This window comes from Furipterus horrens, unplaced genomic scaffold, assembly GCF_987537825.1.
Source record: "Furipterus horrens unplaced genomic scaffold, mFurHor1.1.pri manual_scaffold_7, whole genome shotgun sequence".
Taxonomy (NCBI): Eukaryota; Metazoa; Chordata; class Mammalia; order Chiroptera; family Furipteridae; genus Furipterus; species Furipterus horrens.
Window position 1 is genome coordinate 57,065,999 of NW_028327177.1, and position 21,752 is coordinate 57,087,750.

The 21,752-nt window shown below is 38.0% G+C and overlaps 1 protein-coding gene across 1 annotated transcript in view; it reads left to right on the top strand.

The window, feature by feature from the left end:
- The first annotated feature begins 488 nt into the window (after positions 1–488).
- The window catches only part of LOC150004494 (potassium voltage-gated channel subfamily B member 2-like), a 38,625-nt gene continuing 17,361 nt past the window's right edge, over positions 489–21,752 (top strand). Inside the window, exon 1 of the mRNA XM_090283721.1 lies at positions 489–941. The gene's annotated coding sequence lies outside the window, so the exon portion shown is untranslated. The remainder of the gene's footprint in view (positions 942–21,752) is intronic.

Here is a 21,752-nt window from a genome sequence, read left to right on the forward strand (position 1 = left end):
AGAGGGGAAGCAGGTGGGTGTGGAACCTGGTCGAGGCAGCAGGGAGCATCGGGAGTGCAGGAGGAGAGGGAAGCGCAGTCGAGGTGTGGGCGGTGCCTGCCGCAGCTGCGCCCTGAGCTGGGGGGCGCTGTCCCGGTCCAGAGCACAGCTCCCGCGCAGCCTGGCCAAGCCCAGGCATACGCTGCGGTGCCCAGGCGGCCGCACAGCCCCTCCACACAGGCCCACCGCCCACTTCGAGAGCCACGAGCTCCCAGGAAGGGGAGAAGGAGAAGAAAGCATTGGCTACTTCAGCCCGTGGATGCCCTGAGCACAGGAGGAGGCGGAGCGCTAGGTGGGGTGGCGGCCGGAGAGTGTGCACGCAGGGCCGGCGCCCCCGAGCGCCACGCCTAGCCTCCTGTGCCCAGCCTCTCCCCGCCTCCACCACAGCCACACACCTACCAAGCACCCACCGCCCTCCGCCCCCGCCGGCCGCTCTCTCATCTGGGGGCAGCGCTAGAGAGCGGTAACTCCGGGCTGGCACACCGAGCTCAGCCACGCTCGATTTTTCCCGGTTCGATCCCAATGCTCTCTTGCTGGGCAGCGGTGGCAGTGGCAGCAGGGGGAGGGGGACCATCCTGGGGAAGAGGGTGAAGATCGATGAAGATTATCGTTCTTCTTAAGGGTTCATTAGCTGACTCCCGCTGCCTCTCCTTTGAGCCTTCGTAGTGGATACTGTGAACCAGAGTCAGGGATGTAAAGGGAGGAGGGAAGACGCCGGCAGCTCCAGCCAGCCTGGGAGACCCTCCTCTCCGTGGAGGGGAGGGGGATTTCCAGCAACACATCATTGGTGAAGGGGATCGTCGCAGGGCGAGGAGCCCCCGAGGGAGCGGGGAATCCCACAGCCCTTTGTGGTGCCCGTACCCGCGCCTGTGCCGCCTGCTGAGCGGGTCTGAGGGAGCTAGGTAAGTGGAAAGGGGGTGGGGGTGCCATTACTGCTTCCCAGAGGGGTCTTCCTTTAATAATGAATCATCGCGGGCAGCCTAGCCAGAAATGAGTTGCCAAAGGAATTGGAAACTGCTGTATGGTGCCCAGTGGACTTGCACACAAAGCTCACTTAGCCCTGAGAAGTGTGTTAATGTAAGGCTCTGTCCCCGAGAGGAAGGCGCTCAAGGGTTAGCCCCTGAGAAGCTTCAGAGCAGTCTGCTTAGGAAAGGATGGGAAATGTTATTTCTAGATGAGCTCTGTTGCCTTCTGTTCATTTGTTGGTAAATGCCACACTCACATGCACACACTTGTGGGACCGGATTTAGGGAGTGCGATGTCTCTGATTTACGAACAGCCCTCAGAACACAGTTATGCGTGCATTTGATTCTTCAAGCGATGCACCGTCTGCATTCTGTAGCAGGGCTCCTGGGAGAGAGACAGAGTCTCTAAGGAAAGAGCCCATGGCTGTTTCCAGCACACTGGGCTATGGGACTAGGGAATACAGTCCCGAATGGCACCAACCATTTGCCTCATCATTTGCTTCCAGTGCTTAATGACCATTTTCAAAATAATGTACTGCCATCCATTTTCTCAAGTTATGAGCACTTTATGTATTCATTCATAAAAATAGTGTGCAATATGCACAAACATGCCATTTATACATCCTCTGTGACTACACAAGTATTACAATAATAGATACAAGATTACACTGGAAAATTTTGGGTGTACAGATGTACCCTGGGTTAATTTTATGCAGGTTCAACATGACTTCTAATCAAGTTATTCAAAAATGTCAGTATCTTAAATAGCATTTCACATTTCTGTTTTTGCAGTGATTGGTTTTTGGATTTTGCTGTGCATATGATTTTTTAGTCTCAGCTCAAAGGAAAAGTAAGAATTTGTTGTTGTTTTAAAATATGTAGTATTGTGTGGGGCAGAAGTCTCATGGTATTTTTACTAATAAACATCAATGGAGATATTACATTTCACAAGACAAGAGATAGGTAAATTCCAGTTAAGATCTAAAATCTAACTTGTCAGTACTGAGAAACTTAAAGGAAAGATTTTGAAAAAGAGGGTAACATTTAAAAGAATTATATAAAATAAAGTTTTACTTTACCTCACTTTTTAGAAAGGTGTGTGTATGTGTTTGTGTGTGTATCTACAAATATAAAGTTGTCTAAAGCTCACTTGTAATATGTGAATAAGATCTATAGACATCTAGACTAAAGAGTTCTTGGTTCTTAAATTAACCAAAACTTAAACAGTTCAGTAATTTGGCACATTGTGCATGTGTAATGTCTTGATTGCTACTAGAGGAGATGATGTTTAATGTAGGGCATGTAAAATGTGATTACTTGTGTGGGTCCATGGGTTTTCTGAAAATTTGAGGGTCCAATGCATAACTAACTTTTCCCACACTAAATTAAAATTATCCTCTCCACCTAAAAGAGTTAATATGCCTTCCCAAAGTAAATACTATGATCCTCTCTCTCTAACTGTCAGGATTAGACCAATTGTTCATCACCAACAGAATTCTGTATAATGTCCTCTTTTGCCTTTCTTGGCTCCCTTCAGACTCTTGGAGAAAGGAGTCACTTGGCAGTTGTCTTTGATTCTTCTTCCTTTTCACCATCACCTTTCCCTCTTGTTAGTGTTCCCAAATCTCCCTTAAACATACACTGACTCCAGAAGATAACTTCCTTGCGTGTCACTTTGAGAATGTTAGTGTCTCTTTTCTTTTTCTCCTGTTTTTCTAGAATCAATCGAAACATCACTTGAAATAATTTCCAATTTCACAGTTCTCCAAATCCTACAGTTCACCTTTTTAAGAATAGTGTACTGAATATTTAGAAAGGATTAGTGAAAATTATTATCTACCCAATCCTTTCTGTTTGGCTCTTAAAGTTTCATTCTGGATGCCTTGGAGCAACTGTGAACATGAACTCACCCTTCTAATTTCTAGTATGGTAACAAAAGTGAGACTGCTAGAAAAGCGAAATGACAGGTTATGCCTTCAGGCACATTTTTTAGCCACTTAAAAGAATACCTCTACAGTTTTTTTGCATACCTGCTTGTGTATCTGTGGAAAATCTTGGTTGAACATTGAAAGATTTTTTTTCTTGAATTTATATCTGGCATTTTGAAGTGGTATTTTAGAGAGATTGGCATACATGCATATATATTATAAAAGTAGACCAAATTACTGGTAAAATTTAGGAAACCTACAAGATATATTTCATTCTGACCTCATATATTTTTTTCTACATGAATTATAAGGAATTAATTAGTTCCTTGAATTCTGCTATCCTTTAGAGACTAATTCCTAGGGAACATCCTTAAGGTTCACAGGACAACTTCTCATGTACATTTGATGGTAAATATATAAGGTTGAGACATTCTATTTACCTCAGAATGAAATATTATTTGAGCTTCACTTTGTCAGGAGGATTTTGCATACAATCACGATGCCTCTGTTTTCATAAGGGCTTCAGAGAAGTGGAGAGTACACATGCTTTGTATGCAATTTCTTTTTTAAGTTTAGAATATTTTTAAGGTGGGAATTTTTGGCTTTGTTATTCTTGAAATAATAAAATCAACTTTATGTAGCAACATAGTTTTCAATTTTTTAGTCTTTTACTACAAATATCTTTGTAATCTAGATCTGTGGCCCATTTTTGTTCATTGCTTATTTCCTACTTGTGCTTCTTTACTGCAAGCCCAGGCTGTTAAGCAGGTCAAGTGTGCAAGGCCAGGGGCCCCTTGGTAAGCCAAACCCTACTGTATTGTCTCTAAGGGAAGAGTGCCTGTTCCTGTAGGTTAAGCTGTACCTATCTATACTGTCTGATTTAATGTCATATATCCACTCATTCATAAATTCATTTATTACTCATTAGTATGTAAAAGAGAAGATGGCTTGATTACACTGTAACAAATGCAAAACAGGTAGAAGACATAGTTCCTGTCCCACAAGGATTTTTTACATTATAGAGAGTAAAACTTGAATAACTATTTAAAGAATCACATACATAGTTCAAAATCTGAGATCTCTTGCATATGGAAGTGCATTTAACAATGTCATACTTCATAAGTTAATTAAGGCAGATTCATGAAGAGGATCATGGAAATTCACCACAGTCTATGCATTGGGGCATTATTATAAAACAATAATAATGATAACTTATTAAAATTTAAATTAAAACATTATAAGTATTTGTTATATTTTAATATATTTATGTAAATAAGATTAATTAATTATTATTATTATTGCCAGGAGATGTTTTAAGTGTTTTACAAATATCAAATATTTTAATTCTCACAACCACTCTATGAGGCATCTATCACTAATAGTCTTTATTACATAGATATGAAGAGTGAAGTACAAAGACTTTTTTTGTCTAAAGTCACATAGGAAATAGATGGTACAGTCAAGCTTGAACTCACACTCAGGTATTCTGGCTCCACTTCACCATTATGATATTAAGAAGTATTAATAAGTGTGATCCCAGGCAGAATAAGAAAAGATGTGTGCAGTTTTTATATTTATTTGGAGCTATATCTTCCCATTAAAAGATACCGTAGTTATTATTACAGGGGATACTTGGAAAAGATCAAAAGTAAGGGACTTCATTTTAAATAGGAGCTAACCCCTACACTTTCAACATGAATTTTAAATAAGAAGGTAGTTTAGTTAGAGGCTGATTTTTAAAAGATAGGTGAGCTTTTATCAGAATGCTAAAGTCTTAGTAAGTACTACCCTTATAGAGACCACAGAGAATAAGGATGGCTGAGACTGATTAGTTTCTAATGATAGTTGATTTTATTTTCATTTTATTTTTATTTTTCCATTTTTTGTTATTCTATTACAGTTATCCCAGTTTCCCCCCCTTTGCCCTCCTACACTCATCCCCCTGCCCCCTGCTCCCCCAGTCATTCTCACACTGTGGCCCATGTCCATGAGTCATTCATACATGATCTTTGTCTAGTCCCTTCTCCTTTCCACCATTATCCACCTTCACTGGTCACTTTCAGTCTGTTTCTTGTTTCCATGCCTGTGGTTCTATTTGGTTCATTAGTTTATTTTGTTCATTAGATTCCTCTTATAGATGAGATCATATGGTATTTGTCTTTTACCGACTGGCTTATTTCTCTTAGCATAATATTCTGCAGTTCCATACATGCTGTTGCAAATGGTAGAAGTTCCTTCTTCTTTCTGCTGCATAGTATTCCACTGTGTAAGTGTACCACAGTTTTTTGATCCACTCATCCACTGATGGGCACATAGGCTGTTTCCAGCACTTGGCTATTGTAAATAGCGCTGCTATGAACATAGGGGTGCATAGGTTCTTTTGAATTGGTGATTCAGGATTCTTTGGGTATATTCCCAGCAATGGAATCGCTGGGTCAAAAGGCAATTTCATTTTTAGTTTTTTAAGGAAATTCCATACTGTTTTCCACTGTGGCTGCACCAATCCTCTCCAGCACTTGTTCGTTGATTTATTAATGATGGCCATTCTGACCAGCATGAGGTTAAATTAAAAAAAATTTTTTTGAGACTTACTTTCAATAGAGGATAGTATTAAAAAAACTTTTAAAATTTATTATTTTTAGAATTATATCCTCATATACAAAAATAAAATTATTAGTTTTGCAATATAATTTTCTTTTACCCATGTCCTCATTTTTTCCTCTGTAAAAATGTATCCCCAATACATTAACAGAAATTGGAATAGTCACTTAACAGATTTACTTTCTAATGTATTTTCTAAAATGCATTTATTTTATTAAGTGACAAATAACTATAACAAAGTCATGGAAGCATAAATCAAATAATTATTGAGATTTTCATCAAGAAGCCAAGTTCTTTGTAAAGGGCCACTATTTTTTTTATTCTCATGTGAAAAATACCATCTGGATTAAATTTAAAAGATAAAATGTCCAAATAGTACCTGCAGGATGCTTTATAATCAAATATTTAGATACAGTCTCACAGTAGATGACTTTTTTTTTTTCACAGACACTAATAGATCTCATAGGCTCAGTCACATTGTATAGAAAGTTCTCAACCTACAATTGGCTTGCAGCATAAAAGCTGATGTTAAAGGCTTGTTTTCTTGGAACTTGTAATACATTTATAGAAACAGTATTTTAAAAGATGTTTAGATCACCAGACCAATCCAAAAATGCCCTTTTAATCAATAATATACCCAGTACTATTAGTACTATTTCAGTACTATTAGTACTGAAAACACAAACATTATTTTTAGCAATATTCCTGGGGAATAATTTGATTTAAATGATACTTATTACCTGCTTCTTCTATGCTGGGTACAGAGGTGACCACAGTACTGTCTGGGTCCACAAGGAGAAGAGGAAATTGAGAGAGTTTAGACATAACTGACTCTGACATTAGGTAGAATGGAAAAAGCTTTATAATATTGGTACAGGCAAAATGTTGAATAATTGATTCAGAGTTCTATCATGACAGGCAGGGTCTGCATATCTCTTCAAGTTTTTTATTTATTATTTCATCCTCAAGGTACCTACTTCACTCCTTCTCTGTGTCAAACCCTTAGCTAGATGTCTGGGACATAATTCTGAGTAAGACATCATGCACTCACAGCCTACACACATAGACACATAAATCATAACAAGATGTTGTAAATGCTATTGGAGAAGCAGAAAAACAATTCAATTGAGTAGTTGCCTAACAGCAACAGCACATGAGAAAAAAATTGGTTTCTTTGAGTTCCTAGGTATATTCAGTCATAATTCTCTACTCAGTCAGACCCAATGACTCCTTTTTATAAGCAGTATTTGGTAATATCCCTTTTACTTTTCGGAAATGACTTTTGTAGATAATATAACCTATGTAAATATGTAATGTTTTGAAGATTAATATAAATTTTCTCTATCTGTAATAAAGAAAGAAAGGAGAGCAGCTTATGAAAACTATAGGCATATCAATATGTGTACATTTGACTATAGCTGCACTAAAAGAAGTAATAAAGTAGTCAGATGCTTGCTACTAAATATGTGTAAATTTGGATTTAAGAGAAACTATTTAACTGAATATTGGAGACACTTTTGTATATTTGGCATTCTGTTACAAAAACAAAGTAAATACATTTGTTGAGTGTGAGTGTGTTGTGTTAATGAATCAGTTATCATGAGCAGTTTTATAGTTGACTTTCCAAAATGGTGAGCAAATCTTGGTGAACCTCTAAGTATGGTAGTTATATTCCTAGAAAATTCGTATGTACAACAGGGTTAGGATCGAGTCACAGATAATAATAAGCTTTTCATTTACATATTTGTTTGATGAGAAGTGTAAAAATTGGGAGGACACAGAATTTCTACCCACATTGTAGAGTTTCTTGCATTCCTGGGCCTTCCCTTCCAAACACTTAACAATTTTAGAAAACTCACTCATTGATTATGGTTATATCCTCCCATTGGAGGAAGCCAATCTAATTCTAATGCATAATTGGGCTATTTTGAAAGAGCAGAACTCTTAAGTTTTTAGTAAGGACACAGATTTAGAGGCTGACTAAATAATAAAATAAACAGCAACAAAATTAAACCACGTAGATCGCTAAACATCAGAAATATCCTAATAGTAGGCCTAATATGTGAGGCTGGCTAATCTGATTATAGCTATTAAAGAGTTTTATTTTCCATGTGGGAGTGACAGATGAGACTTCACAGATGAAGTGATACCTAAGATAATTTTTAAGAGGGTAGTGCATATTCTCCAGGCTAAAAATGAGGCAGAGGGATGGTATCCTAGGCAGAGGGAACAGCATCTGCAAAGCAGTGTCATACAATACAAAGGCTTGGTGGGTAGTTAGGGAAGTGAAGGTAGATCAGACTGAAGAAGGTTGGGGATGAAATGTGAAACATGATGTATGCAATACTGAGTAATTTGGAGTTTATCCTGTAAGCTGTGTGTGTGTAGGGGGATCAACTGGATATGGCCTCTTTTTGTCCAGAAACCTTTATACTAAAGGACAGGTTATTGCCCTCCTATCATACAATGATGACCAGATATAGAATAATTGCATTCAAAATTCCCATTTGGAAAAGGGAATAATGAAGACAGAGCAGTTGTTGGCCCATAACATGGAAAAAATCCGGACTTCCGGGCAAGATGGAGGCTTAGACGGACACGCTCGGTCTCCCTCTACAACTAGAGAGGAATACAACTACTTCAAAACAAAAGATAACTAGAAATTCCAGAAAATAAAACTACACGGAAGCCCAACGTATGACGTTATAAACCAGCGGTGCCCTTTGGGCAGGTAGGAAGAGCGAAAGTGGGTGGTGCTGTTTGCGGTCGCACCAGGGACAGCGGCAGGGAGAACAACCCAGCAGCAGGGAGAACAATCCCGGCTGCAGTCGAACCCCCAGCAGCTTGCAACCCCAATGCTGGGGAAAGCAGCCACCACATCGCCTTGAACAGTGAGGCCCAGAGGGCGGGAGGACGGATCCGAGTCTCCTAGCGGAATAACTGTGTGAATCCATCTTGGACCCCCGCCCCCACACAAAGCGCCACAGCACTGCGAAATAGGTTGCGGATAGGCGCCGGTCGCTGGGTTGTGACGACAAAGCACCACTGCGCAGCGAGAAAGGTTGCGGGAACGGCGCTGGTCCCTGGGTTGTGACGACAAAGGGCCACAGCGCAGCGAAAAAGGTTGCGGATTGCTGCCGGTCACTGGGTCGTGACAAGTATACAGGCACTGCCCCCTATAGCCGGCCCAAGAAAACAAAAACGCATCTGTCAAGATGAGGCAGACAACTATAGAAATCCCTGTGGCGCAGCTCACCAGGCAACAGATGAAGAATCTGACAGATGAACAAATAAGAAACCTGTCAGAGGCTCAGTTCAGGGCCATTGTTATCAGGTGGCTTACAGAATTAACAAAAGATCTGGAAAAAGATGAGAAAGAATCGAAAAACACTCATAATGAAAGGAACAAAACCACATATGAGACAGATGGTGAGGAAAAAAAATCCAGAGTTCATATCAACAAACCAGAACATAGAGAAGGAACAAACAGTCAACCAGTGCAGAGAGAGGAAATGGGAAGCAAGGATGAGAGGATCAGAAACCTCTGGGACAACTATAAAAGGTCCAACATAAGAATCATTGGTTTGCGAGAGGGTGAAGAAGATGAACTAGAAATTGAAAAATTAAGTGAAAATATAATAAAGCAGAACTTCCCAAACTTGGGGAAGGAAATAGACTTACAGGTCCAAGAAGCACAGAGAGTTCCAAAAAAACTGGACCCAGGGAGAACCACTCCAAGACACATTATAATCAAAATGTCAAAAGTTAAAGAGAGAATCTTAAAAGCAGCAAGAGAGAAGAAAAGAATCATGTACAAACGGGTCCCAATTAGACTGTCAGCTGACTTCTCAAGGGAGACCCTGCAGGCAAGAAGGGACTGGCAAGAAATATTCAAAGTAATGAAAAGCAAAAACCTACAACCACGAATACTCTATCCAGCGAAGCTGTCATTCAGAATAGAAGGGCAGAGAAAGTGTTTCCAGGGCAAAATAAAACTGAAAGAGTTCATTAGATCCAAACCACTGTTATATGAGATGTTAAAGGGACTGGTTTAGAAAAAGGAGGATCAAAACTATGAAATCTAAAATGAAAACTGCATCACAAGAAACAACAACAGAAGCTAGGGAATTGAAACAAAGGCAAACTAAACAGGCAACGAGAGTGGAAAAAGAATTTAGGTATGGGGAACATATTGGGGGGAGGTCAACAGGGAGGGGGAACGGGGAGAGGGAGGGAGATGATATAGGAATTAGGGATCATGGTAGGAGGGAATGGAATAGACAGAGAGAGGTTGAGAAGAACTATATGTACAACTAATGGACATGGTCTAAAAGGGGTGGACAACTGGAGGGAGGGGGGCCACCGGGTGGAGGGGAGCAGAGGGAAGGGAAATTGGGACAAATGTAACATTATAATCAATAAAACACATTAAAAAGAAAAAGAAAAGAAAAAATCCTACGAGACATTGCTAAAGATCTTTTGCTCTGATAGTGTGGGATATTTTTTATTAGACTCTGGTTTTGCTGTCTTGGAAGAACCCCTTTGTTCATTGTTCTTGATAGACTTGGCCCCCATCTGGGAGCTTCTTTCTTGTCCATTACTCTCCATGGCCACATCCCAAGTGGGTATTGGGAAGTACCTCCTTTGTGGGAGTTATATAACTTTCCCAGCCCACTTCTTGCTGGTCCAAGTTTGGATGCCTAAAGGTTGTTTATAGTCACTGTTCTCTCCCCCCACTTAAGCTAAGCTCCCAATTTCTTTGAAAATACAATTCCCTCAAAAATTTTTGTAGGTTTCTTATCTATTTGCTGTCAGTTATACTACTCACTACTATTCTTAATTCTTGGGCCTGCTTCATTTCTTTGCTTATGTCTCAACCACCCGTGTCTCAAGTTGTTATTTTGTGATTGTCTGAAACAACAGGCTTGCATAGTAGGGTAACTTCGTTAATCAGATTTTTGCACAAGGTGGAGTCACTTGATCTAACTGGGAAGTCTTAATGAACATCTGCTATTCAAAGCTTTTTGAAATGTTATTCCTTACCATTAGAGACTCTTAAGCAGTGAATTGTTCCAGCTTTATAGTCTTACCTTTCTAGTTTCACTATTCATCCTTATTTCTGTTCTCAAAGTAGCAAACTCTTTCCTGAGCTCCATCCATTATCTTGTAATACCTTGATTTAGGCAGTGATGAGCAACCATCACACACTAGGGTTCTGGCTCTTGCCAGCCATTTCCCCTAGAGCTATAGCTCTGACCTTTAAGTTATTGCTGTTTTTCCAAGGCATAATAGGGTTCCAGGTCTCTGGTCTTTTACATCTGTTTCCTTGCCAATGGCCAACACTGCATATTTAGATTTTTGTAAAGTCAGCACCCAGTTCAAGGTATCAATTTCAGAATAAGTTAGGATGATGATAGCTGCTGTAATAAACTAAACATATGGCTTAGAATATTTCTCACTCACATAACAATCAGATGGAGAGAGAGAAGGAGAGGTATGTGTAGAGAGAAAGGGAATGAAAAGACACAGCTACTTAACATCTTGGCTCAGAAGTGATGACAGCAACACTTCTGCATATATTTCATTGATGAAAACTAGTCAAATGCCCAACATAGATGCAGGTTGGAGGGGGTTGGTACTGGGAGATGTCATCCTTGGTTTAAGGATGAAGCATACATGTAGATAGATATTCAGCCATCCCTGTTGCAGTCATCTTCCTCTAGAATATATTAGGGAAAAAAATGTTTGGATTCCATTTACTGGCTGGTTTATCTGGGCTGTGATGGCATCTACCTGCCTCAGTCCTGTCTTCTCTTTGGATCTCCACCAGACTTCCCGGACTGCTACACGTCTGCTTCATTCTTTGAGAATCACTAGTAGCTTTTGATTGTAACAGACTCTGGCTAAGTGCTCTGGGATAAAGGATGATAATTATACCATAGGCCAGAAACTAATTCTAATTGAGTGTTAGATGTCACTGTTCCTAGAAATAAATTTTCCATTTTTCACTGTAATGGTTTGCTCACTGGCTCAAATGTCCTTGGGGGTCCAGGCATACGCTAGGCTCCTCTCTTTCTCTAGATTCTTCTTCACATCCCTTCAACTAGGATTTTCTCTCTATTCTTTTCAAGGTGCCAATGGACTTGGTATACAAGCACACAAGGGAACTTGCGAATAATAGCCAAACAGTCCATTATGTTCTTTTCCGAAACAAAACAGCAGTTATTTTGCTAAGAGCACCTAATGCTTTCTCATATGTAGTCCAAGTGGCTAGAAATTGTAGCCAGTTTTTTTTAAATTAAAAAAAAATACATGCAAATATTTGTTAAGCATTTTCATATGTAAAGCACTCTTCTTGGTCACCAGGTTAAACAGAATTGGTCTTGACCCTCACAGGACTTACAATATCTCTGAAAGCAAATGTAGAAACTCAGTGGCCAAGTGCAGTGAGTCAGCCCTAGGCCCAGACAATCGATGATTTTTTTGAACTATTTGGAAAGGAAAGGTCATGGACAAAGTCAAGGCTGCTAGAAGTGACAGAGTAAGGGGCAGCATGTGGGCTGTGGTGTGCTAAATTGGGGGTGTTGGGGCATTATGCTTCTGGTCACCTGGGGCTTTTTTTTTTTTTTTTCAGACTTCAGGACTCAAGCCATTTGGGTTATTTTCCCACTTTCTCCTTTTATTTTCTAACAGTGGGTACTCAGCGATGTCAGGAAAAGCTGGTCCTAAGTGGAGATCAGCCAGGTAGGCAAATGTGGCATCTTGGTAGAATGGAGATGGGGCAGATGGTAGTTTAAGGAGGTGGAGGCAGGAAGTTAGATCTTAGGAGTATTGGATGGAAATCCTGGCTAAATATGAGCAAGGAAGTCTGGGATCAGGCAGTATTTGGGGATTTAGACAGAAAGGGGCAGGTGGCACAGGCAGAATTAGGATGATCCAGCTTCATAAGCTGAAATGCTGTGTTTTTTTGGAACTTAGAGTTTTGGAAGGTATCTATCCTCAGTAGTTAGCAAGATCCAGAGCAGTTTAGACACAGGTGTCTGTTTTAAGGAATCCTGCATGATGGTAACATTATCAACACAAGAATTCAGGCATGGGGGACAGACCCCTTCCCTGTGCAAGCACCAAACTACCAACACTACTTTCTGGACTTCCACAAATGCTTACTAACTGGACTCTTAGCTGCTGTTCTTGTTCTTTTAGTCCATTTGCCTTTTTCTTTTTTTTTAATAAAAGGCAGATCAGATCATGTTCCTTATCTACCCTGAAATGACTTCTCACTTTTCTTAGAATAAGGCCTAAATCTTTACCTTGAGGGTTACCATATTTCTTTTTATTTTCCAAAGCATCACTAGTGTAAGTTTTTCATAACAGGCTCTTGTCAGTCTGGTCCTGCCCATCTCAGGAACACTTGCCCTTCATTTTCTGCTATGATTTCTGGCTTTCTCTTAGGTACCTAAGGTTCACTTGCCATTAGGCCTCTGCACACACACAATTGATTGAGATACACTCTCTTCCCAGTTTTACCTACTTAACTTAATCATGTCTCTGATGTCAGGTCAATGGTCACTTACTCAAAGAAGCCTTCTTAGGCATGTCGAATAGGGTGGGTCTCTCCATTATTCTCATCCCTTTTAGCACCCTGCATTCTCCCTTGCAGCACTTAACCCCAATTCTAACTTTAAATTGTAATTACTTATTTACTATCATTTTCCTATGTTAGAATGTGAGCTCAGTAAAGGCAGGGACTGTCCTTCTTACTCACTACTCTACCCACAGCATATCCACAACTTGATGCACATAGCTGATGTTCATTGTGGAATCAGTGAGTGAAGGAATGGAGCTGGGAACTGTCAGGTTCTAGGTCATAACGCAGCACCTGCAGTGCAGTTACCAAGAACAGCTGCTGGGGTGGGGCAGAGGAAGACCAGAGCAGGTTTCCCCAATGCTGGAGTGCCAGGCCATGGCCCTGAACTATTTATACTCACACACTCTTTGCATCCCTCTTGACAAGGGCCAGGGTGGTTCTAGATTCTGTGATGAAGCAGAGTTTATAAATGGAGGCCCAGGGGCTACCACTGGTCAGAATGGAAGAAGCTGGTGGAATGATATACAGACAAAGCATAACATGGTGCATCCAGTAGAATTTTTCTCCCATATCCCTGTTTCAGAATAGAATCCAGCCTCCCAACTTCACAGAAAGGTTGTCTAGACCCATGCTTTCCAATAGAACTTAATGTAATGATGACAACTTTCTGTGTATGTGCTTCCCAATGCAGTAGTCACTAGCATCATAAGCTGTTGGACTTGTGATACTGAGGAATTAAATTTTAAATTTGATTCAAATTTAAATAGCCATCTGTGGCTAGTGAGTTGCAATACCAGAGAGTGCAGGCCTGGGCTATTATTAGCATGAATTACTTTAGGAGGCCATGTGTTTCAAAAGCAGTATGGTGTAAACTCTACAAGTGTCCATTTACAACCAGTGTTTGCCTCCAGTTAACCATACATAAGCATGTAAGCCATCTCTGGAGTCCAAGGCCTATTTTGACTCTGATGAGTATCTATCTCCCAGGAACATCCAAGTGAAGAGATCTGTATGTACTGTGTCTTGTTTCTATCCATAGGAATTATTCTTTATTGAAGGCATTTCTTTCTTTATGAGAATTGTATAAAATGTAAAATATTATACAAATGTAGAACATTATCTTTGCAAGTATTTGTGTAATGTGACCTTAAATGCTTTCCCATGCCCACTTTTCCCAAACAGGATTTTTTTTTCTTTCTTTTCTTTTTTTTTTGTCCTCTCTCCTCTTCTCTCTCACCTTCTTCCTCTATTCTTGTTTCTTTTCTAACCTCTAAAATGCCATGAGCCCAACACTGTGTCCTTTAACAAGTTCCCATTTTTATTCATATTGATTTTTTGGTGCTTATTTACAAAAGCTGTTTTATCAGAGCAGACCATTAATAAAAACAAAAAAGAAATCTCTGAAATGATGATAGCTCTTGACCTGCCAACTGATACATTTTTGAAAATTTATCAGATATAATAATTTCAATATTTGTGTAAACAATGTAAAGTGAGGTATTATACTGTTTTTTAAATAGTTATCACTAAGAAAACATTATAGTTGCTTTTAAACCTTTGAAAGTTCCCCCACGTCTGGACCTCCTAAATTACTTGTCCTGCTTTTCACAAATGAAAGCCTTTCTATCCAGTAAGATAATACCAGAATGAGAAAGTGGTGTTTAGAAGGCAAAATTCTGAATTATAGCATTAAAGTAACATTTGAAAGAATATGGTTCATCTTTAGTCTTTTTCTCTGGTCTGTATAGTTTAGAACAAATGTGTCTCGGGGCTTTCATGCTAAATGTCTCCAGTTCATAAAAATCACAATTATTAATCAGACTATCATTAAATTTTAATTTACTTTTGAGATGAATGTCACTTTAAATTTGGAATCCTAGTTTTTTCTAAATCTAAGGAGAGTATTTTCATTAGGCTTTGTAGAAAGAGTGCACATAGAAAGCTTAGAAACTATTAAGAAGCTACTTTTTAACCTTGGCTTTGGCTTCATTCAAGCCCAGCAAAATACATAGTTTGTAATCAATATACAGCTGAAGCAGAGCATTATAGTGGGATTTTTTTGCCAATTTATTTAAACTTAAATGTTCCTTGTAGCTAGTGGGTGACACATTGGACAATGCAACTCTAAACTCTTTAGACATTATTTATGCAACTAATACATTAAAACATAAATTTATCATGTTGAAGTTTAAGAGACAAATACATCGATTATGAAAATACTTAATCAGGTTCTAAATATTTATAAAAATTAAATGCTTACATATTGTATTTGAAAATGAGCTTTGTATATCTTAAAATCAGGGAAAAGACATAAAAAATTACCAAAGTTATTATGACTTATTTTTATACTTATTATTAAATGCATTACAGAGGTATTTATTATGTGAATTTAAGTTTATGGCTTTATTAACATTGTTGTTGCTGTTGTTGTTATTATTATTATTATATTTTCATTACTAGCTTAGAATTTTATCTTGAACTTCCGTAGGGTATAGGTTCTGAATTATCAAACCACTGCTTTTTAAATTGAGATACTGAATTATTAGCTTTTGGAGTCTGGTTGTAATTTTTAAACTTAAGATGACATGCTCTGGCCTGGGTCAGTTTTAATTGAAATAAGCCTGCTATGTGAACGGGGCTTTCTAAGCTCACTATATACCTTTTTATATTGGCTTTAGTTTTTGGGACTTGTGTTTCTCTGAATGGTATGTTCTTTGAGGTCCCTTTAGATTACATTATATACATTGTCCTGAAATTGATGGATTTTGACCTCCTTTACAAGCATTGTTAGAAAATTTTACATAATATTTATCAACACCTTGTTTTACTTTATAAGGCCATTGACGTTTCCTCTCCCAGGAGAAAAAGGACAAAGCCTGTATAAAAACATCTCCCTTTTAGTATTTTTGACCAGTCCATCACCATGGAACCCAGCTACTCTGTACATGATCAGCGAGGCTGATTAACTTTGGCTTATCTTTCCACCTAATTATTGGATATGACCACTAGTGATGAATCTTTCCTGTTTTGGAATAGTTGCTGCCACTAATGGGACTGATTGACTTACTCCAATTTCTTGTATCCACTCTACTTACACTGGTTAAGAACAATACATTTGCATATGTTATATATTTAATAGAACAAAACACTCACATATATTAACATTTCTCTCCATATTAAAATTAATACAAAACAATTCTATTTTGTTAGGATCACTTTGCTTCTGTAGTTTTATGTAAAATTTCTCTGTTTAAAATAACATGATGGATATTTAATCGCTCAATTTATACTAATTGACTAGCTCTTCTTTGCTATTGGATATTCAAGTAGCTGCAAGTTGGCAATGAGAGTAAGCTGTCCCTTTAGTCCTCTCAATGTAATAATATATGTTGAAAGTGTCCTTACTTTTTTTTAATTATAATTTACTCAGGATTAGTTCCCTTGTTCTTTTTGATGCAAAGGGGTATGCATGAATATTGATGATGAGCAAACACTTTGAGTTGAGTTACTTATAATGACAGATATACAGGTAAAAAAAATCAAATGTTCAAACAGAGTGGACAACTTGACGTAAGTTATTTGTGTATATATATGTGTATGCACACACACACACACACACACACACACACACAAATACCCTTCTTAAATTGTTAAAAATTATAGGTCATACCTCTCCGGAGTTGGGTTTTGGTGAGTTCCTTATAAAGTATTTTTAAAATTCTCAGACAGAGTTGGAGACAGATCAGAATGTCTTGGGTTCTGATTTAGGACTGATTCTTTCCCCCTAGGAGACTGCTCTGAGGCCATAACTGAGGGTAGGAATTAAGTCAGCCCTCACTCAGAACAACCTCAATCAGTTTAGAAACCCAAGGGATTATCAAACCACTCCATAGTTAGAAGGGAAAAAAATATGGTGTCACAGGGACAGTCCAAGTCTGGGGTTACTCTGAGCTCATACAATCTGTGTGTCTGCCATGATTGTTCTGTAATTTAAGAAATTTTCAAAATAACTGGTATGCCTATGACTGAATTTTAGTATGAAATTTAAGTAAATCAGTAGATAGTCTTGGAATCTTAGAAATCATGGAAATCAGCTACTTCAATCTCCTTATTTTCTTAGATATTAAGTTATTGTGGCATCATAATACATAGTGAGCAATTTGCTAACATGTTTAAGAGTTAGAAGAAAAATAAGCAACAATGTACTTTAATTAGATTTAAAAGTTTTCTGATTAAAGTGTTTTTGGGCTGCTAGAGTTAAAGCTTTCCATATGATATTTCAAGCCACTTTAATTCAAATAAAAGTCAGATGAACATAACCAGTGTACTATATTCATAAAAAACACATTTTGAAATTTTGCTACACAGTGAAAGCTAAGGGTGAACATTCATTATCATTACCATCTTACATCTAATAAGACAAATTTAACATAATAATCTAAAATTATAAGACTGTTATCCCTCATCTATGCAGCCATATTTTATAGGAATTTTATAAGATTTGGAGTATTGTGTTTGATATGTAGTAAGTGCCCAATAAATATTTGTGAACAAATTAACGAAACAATTTATTTAATTCATTAGTTAAGACCTCAAAGAGATTTTAACATTCCAAATGGTGGCAAAGGCTGTAGCTCTTGTAAATGAAGATTATATTTACAAAGCTCTCAAATTAAGGCGTCTGCATCATTTACTGGTATTTTATACTTCTCTCTTCTTTTACATGAGGTAGAATGCTTTACTTAGGTACACAAATCCAAAAATCTCTATAATATTCTTTGTGGTATTTCTATAGGTTCCTTGAGAGTAAGGGCAACTTTACCCAATTTTGTATCCTCTGCCTCAATGTACCGTATAATCATAGCCTAGTAATGCATTGTTTCAGAAGGAAGGGAGGGAATGAGAAAGGAATAATGACTATAAATCAGTAGGTGTTATTTATAGTTCATGATCTTTTTCCATTCTGGCCGTTATTGGAATAGTAGAAGCTACAGACTGTGGTGCAGTCAGGAATCATTAATAATTAGGTTCAACTCTTCAGTATTTATAAGTTTCATTGTGTTTGAGATATAGGTGTCCCCTCACTCTCTGAAAGTAGAGCCTTCCTATGAAACCTTTTGTCATTTGAAATGGTGTGAAGTGAAAGAAAAATCACCTTAAGACACAACTTGCTAACAAATGCACAAAATAAATGAGATAAAGGACAGCTGCTCACAGACACTTCAGAGCTCCAGCAGCTTGTGAAGCACAGTTTCAAAAAGCAGGAGATATCTGTAGTTTGATTGCTCTTGCTTCACACTTTTTACCTCTTACATCGTTTTAATTTTATATTTATTTATTTATGTATTTTTTAATTAAATTTAATTTTATTGTTTTTCTATTACAGTTGTCCCATTTTCCCCCCATGTCTTCCCCACATCCAGCCCACTCCTTCTCCCACAGTCATTCCCCACCTCGTTGTCCAAGTCCATGGGTTATTTATAGTAGTTATTTTACTAGAACCTTCCCCTATTTACCCCTTCTCTCCCCACCTCCCATTAACTGTTTTTCTGTTCCTTGTTCAATTTTGTCAATTTGTTTGTGTTGTTCATTAGTCTTCCGTATTAGGTGATATCATATGGTATTTTTCTTTCATTGCCTGGTTTATTTCACTAAGCATAATTCTCTCTAGTTCCATCCATGTTGTCGCAAATGGTAGGAGTTCCTTCTTTCTTTCTTCTGCATAGTATTCCATTGTGTAAATGTACCACAGTTTTTTAATCCATTCATTTACAGATGGGCACTTAGGCTGTTTCCAGCACTTGGCTATTGTAAACAGCGCTGCTATGAACATGGGGGCGCATAGGTTCTTTGGAACTGGGGTTTCAGGATTCTTCAGGTATAGTCCTAACAGTGGAATCGCTGGTTCAAAAGGCAGTTCCATTTTTAGTTTCTTGAGGTAATTCCATACTGTTTTCCATAGTGGCTGCACCAGTCTGCATTCCCACCAACAGTGCACTGGGGTTCTTATTTCTCCACATCCTCACCAGCACTTGTTGTTTCTTAATTTGTTGATAATGGCCATTCTGACTGGTGTAAAGTGGTATCTCATTGTGGTTTTTATTTGCATCTCTCTGATGGCTAGTGATGTGGAGCATTCTTTCATATGTCTGTGTATCATCCTCAGAGAAGTGTTTGTTCAGGTCCTTTGCCCATTTTTAAACTGGGCTGTTTGTCTTCTTGGTGTTGAGATGTGTAAGTTCTTTATATATTTCAGAGATTGATCCCTCGTCTGAGGTATCATTGGCAAATATGCTTTCCCATATGCTTGATTCCCTTTTCATCTTGCTGATGTTTTCTTTTGCTGAGCAGTAACTCTTTAGTTTGATGTAGTCCCATTTGTTTATTCTTTCCTTTATTTCCCTTGCCTTAGGAGATGTATTGGTGAAAATATTGCTACATGGGATATCTGAAAATTTCCTGCCTATGTTTTCCTCTAGGACTTTTATGGTGCCACGGCTTACATTTAAGTCTTTGATCCATCTTGAGTTTATTCTGGTGTGTGGTGTAAGTTGGTGGTCTAGTTTCATTTTTTTGCACGTCCTTGTCCAGTTCTCCCAACACCATTTGTTGAAGAGACTCTTTTCACTCCATTTTATATTTCTTCCCCATTTGTCAAATATTAGTTGACCATTCAGACCTGGGTTTATTTCTGGGCTCTTCATTCTGTTCCATTGATCTATATGTCTGTTCTTATGCCAGTACCAGGCTGCCTTGATCACAGTGGCTTGGTAGTATAGTTTGATGTCAGGTATTGTAGTTCCTCCTACTGTGTTCTTCTGTCTCAAGATTGCTGTGGCTATTTGGGGTCTTTTTTGGTTCCATATAAATTTTTGAAGTATTTGTTCTAGGTCTGTGAAATATGTCACTGGTATTTTAATAGGGATTGCATTGAATCTGTAAATTGCTTTGAGTAGTATGGACATTTTAATGATGTTGATTCTTCCCATCCACGAATTTGGTATTTGCTTCCATTCATTTATATCTTCCCTAATTTCTTTTTTCAGAGATATGTAGTTTTCTGAGTATAGGTCTTTTATCTTTTTGGTTAAGTTTATTTCTAGATACTTTATTTTTCTTGTTGCTATAGTAAATGGGATTTTGATTTTTTAGTTTCTATCTCTGACATTTTATTGTTGGTGTACAGAAATGCCTTTAATTTCTGAATATTGACTTTGTACCCAGTTATTTTGCCAAATTTACTGATGATGTCAAGTAGTTTATTAGTGGAGTCTATACGGTTTTCTATGTACACTATCATGTCATCTGCAAATAATGACACTTTTACCTCCTCTTTTCCAATTTGGATGCCTTTTATTTCTTTTTCTTGTCTGATTGCTGTAGCTAGAACCTCCAACACTATGCTCAATAGAAGTGGAGAGAATGGACATCCTTCCTTGTTCCTGATCTCAGGGGGGATGCTTTAGTTTTTGTCTATGGAGTATGATGTTGGCATAAGGTTTCTCATATATAGCCTTTGTTATGTTGAGGTATGCTCCCTCTATTCCCATTTTGCTGAGATTTCTCTCCATAAATGGGTGTTGTACTTTATCAAATGCTTTTTCAGCATCTATGGATATGATCATGTGGTTTTTGCCTTTCAATTTGTTTATGTGGTGTATTACATTTATTGATTTACAAATATTAAACCATCCTTGCATCCCTGGGATGAATCCCACTTGATTGTGGTGTACGATCTTTTTAATGTGTTGCTGGATCCTGTTTGCCAATATTTTCTTGAGGATTATAGTATCTATGTTCATCAGCGATATTGGCCTTTAGTTTTCTTTCTTTGTTATGTCTTGACCTGGTTTTGGAATTAAGGTAATACTGGCTTCATAGAAAGAGTTTGGGAGTTTTCTCTATTCTTGGATTTTTTGGAATAGCTTGAGAAGGGTAGGCATTAGTTCTTTCCTAAATGTTTTGTAAAATTCACCTGTGAAGCCATCCAGTCCAGGGCTTTTGTGTGCTGGGAGATTTTTTATTACTGTTTCAATTTCACTCTTTGTTATTGGTCTGTCCAGGCTTTCTACTTCTTCTTGATTCAGTTTTGGAAGGTTATATGTTTCTAGAAATTTGTCCATTTCATCTAGGTTGTTATGTTTCTTGCCATACAGTTGTTTGTGGTAATTTCTTACAATTCTTTGTATTTCTTTGATATTGGTCATGATTTATCAACATTTATTTGGGTCTTCTCTCTTTTTATCTTGATGAGCCTGACTAAAGACTATCAATTTTGTTTATCTTTTCAAAGAACCAACTCCTACTTTTGTTGATCTTTTGAATTTTTTGTTAAGTCTCTATGTCATTTAATTCTGCTCTGATCTTGATGTTTTCCTTCTTTCTACTCGCGCTAGGCTTTGTTTGTTGTTGTTGTTTTAGTTCTTGCAGCTGTAGGGTTAGGTTTTTTACTTGAGATTCTTCTATCCTTTTCAGGTATGCCTGTATTGCTATGAACTTTCCTCTCAGGACTGATTTTTCTGTATCCTGTAGATTTTGGGTTGTTGTGTGTTCATTTACCATTAGTTTCCAAAAACTTCTTGACTTCTTTCTTGATGTCATTGTTAAACTATTCATTATTTAATATCATGT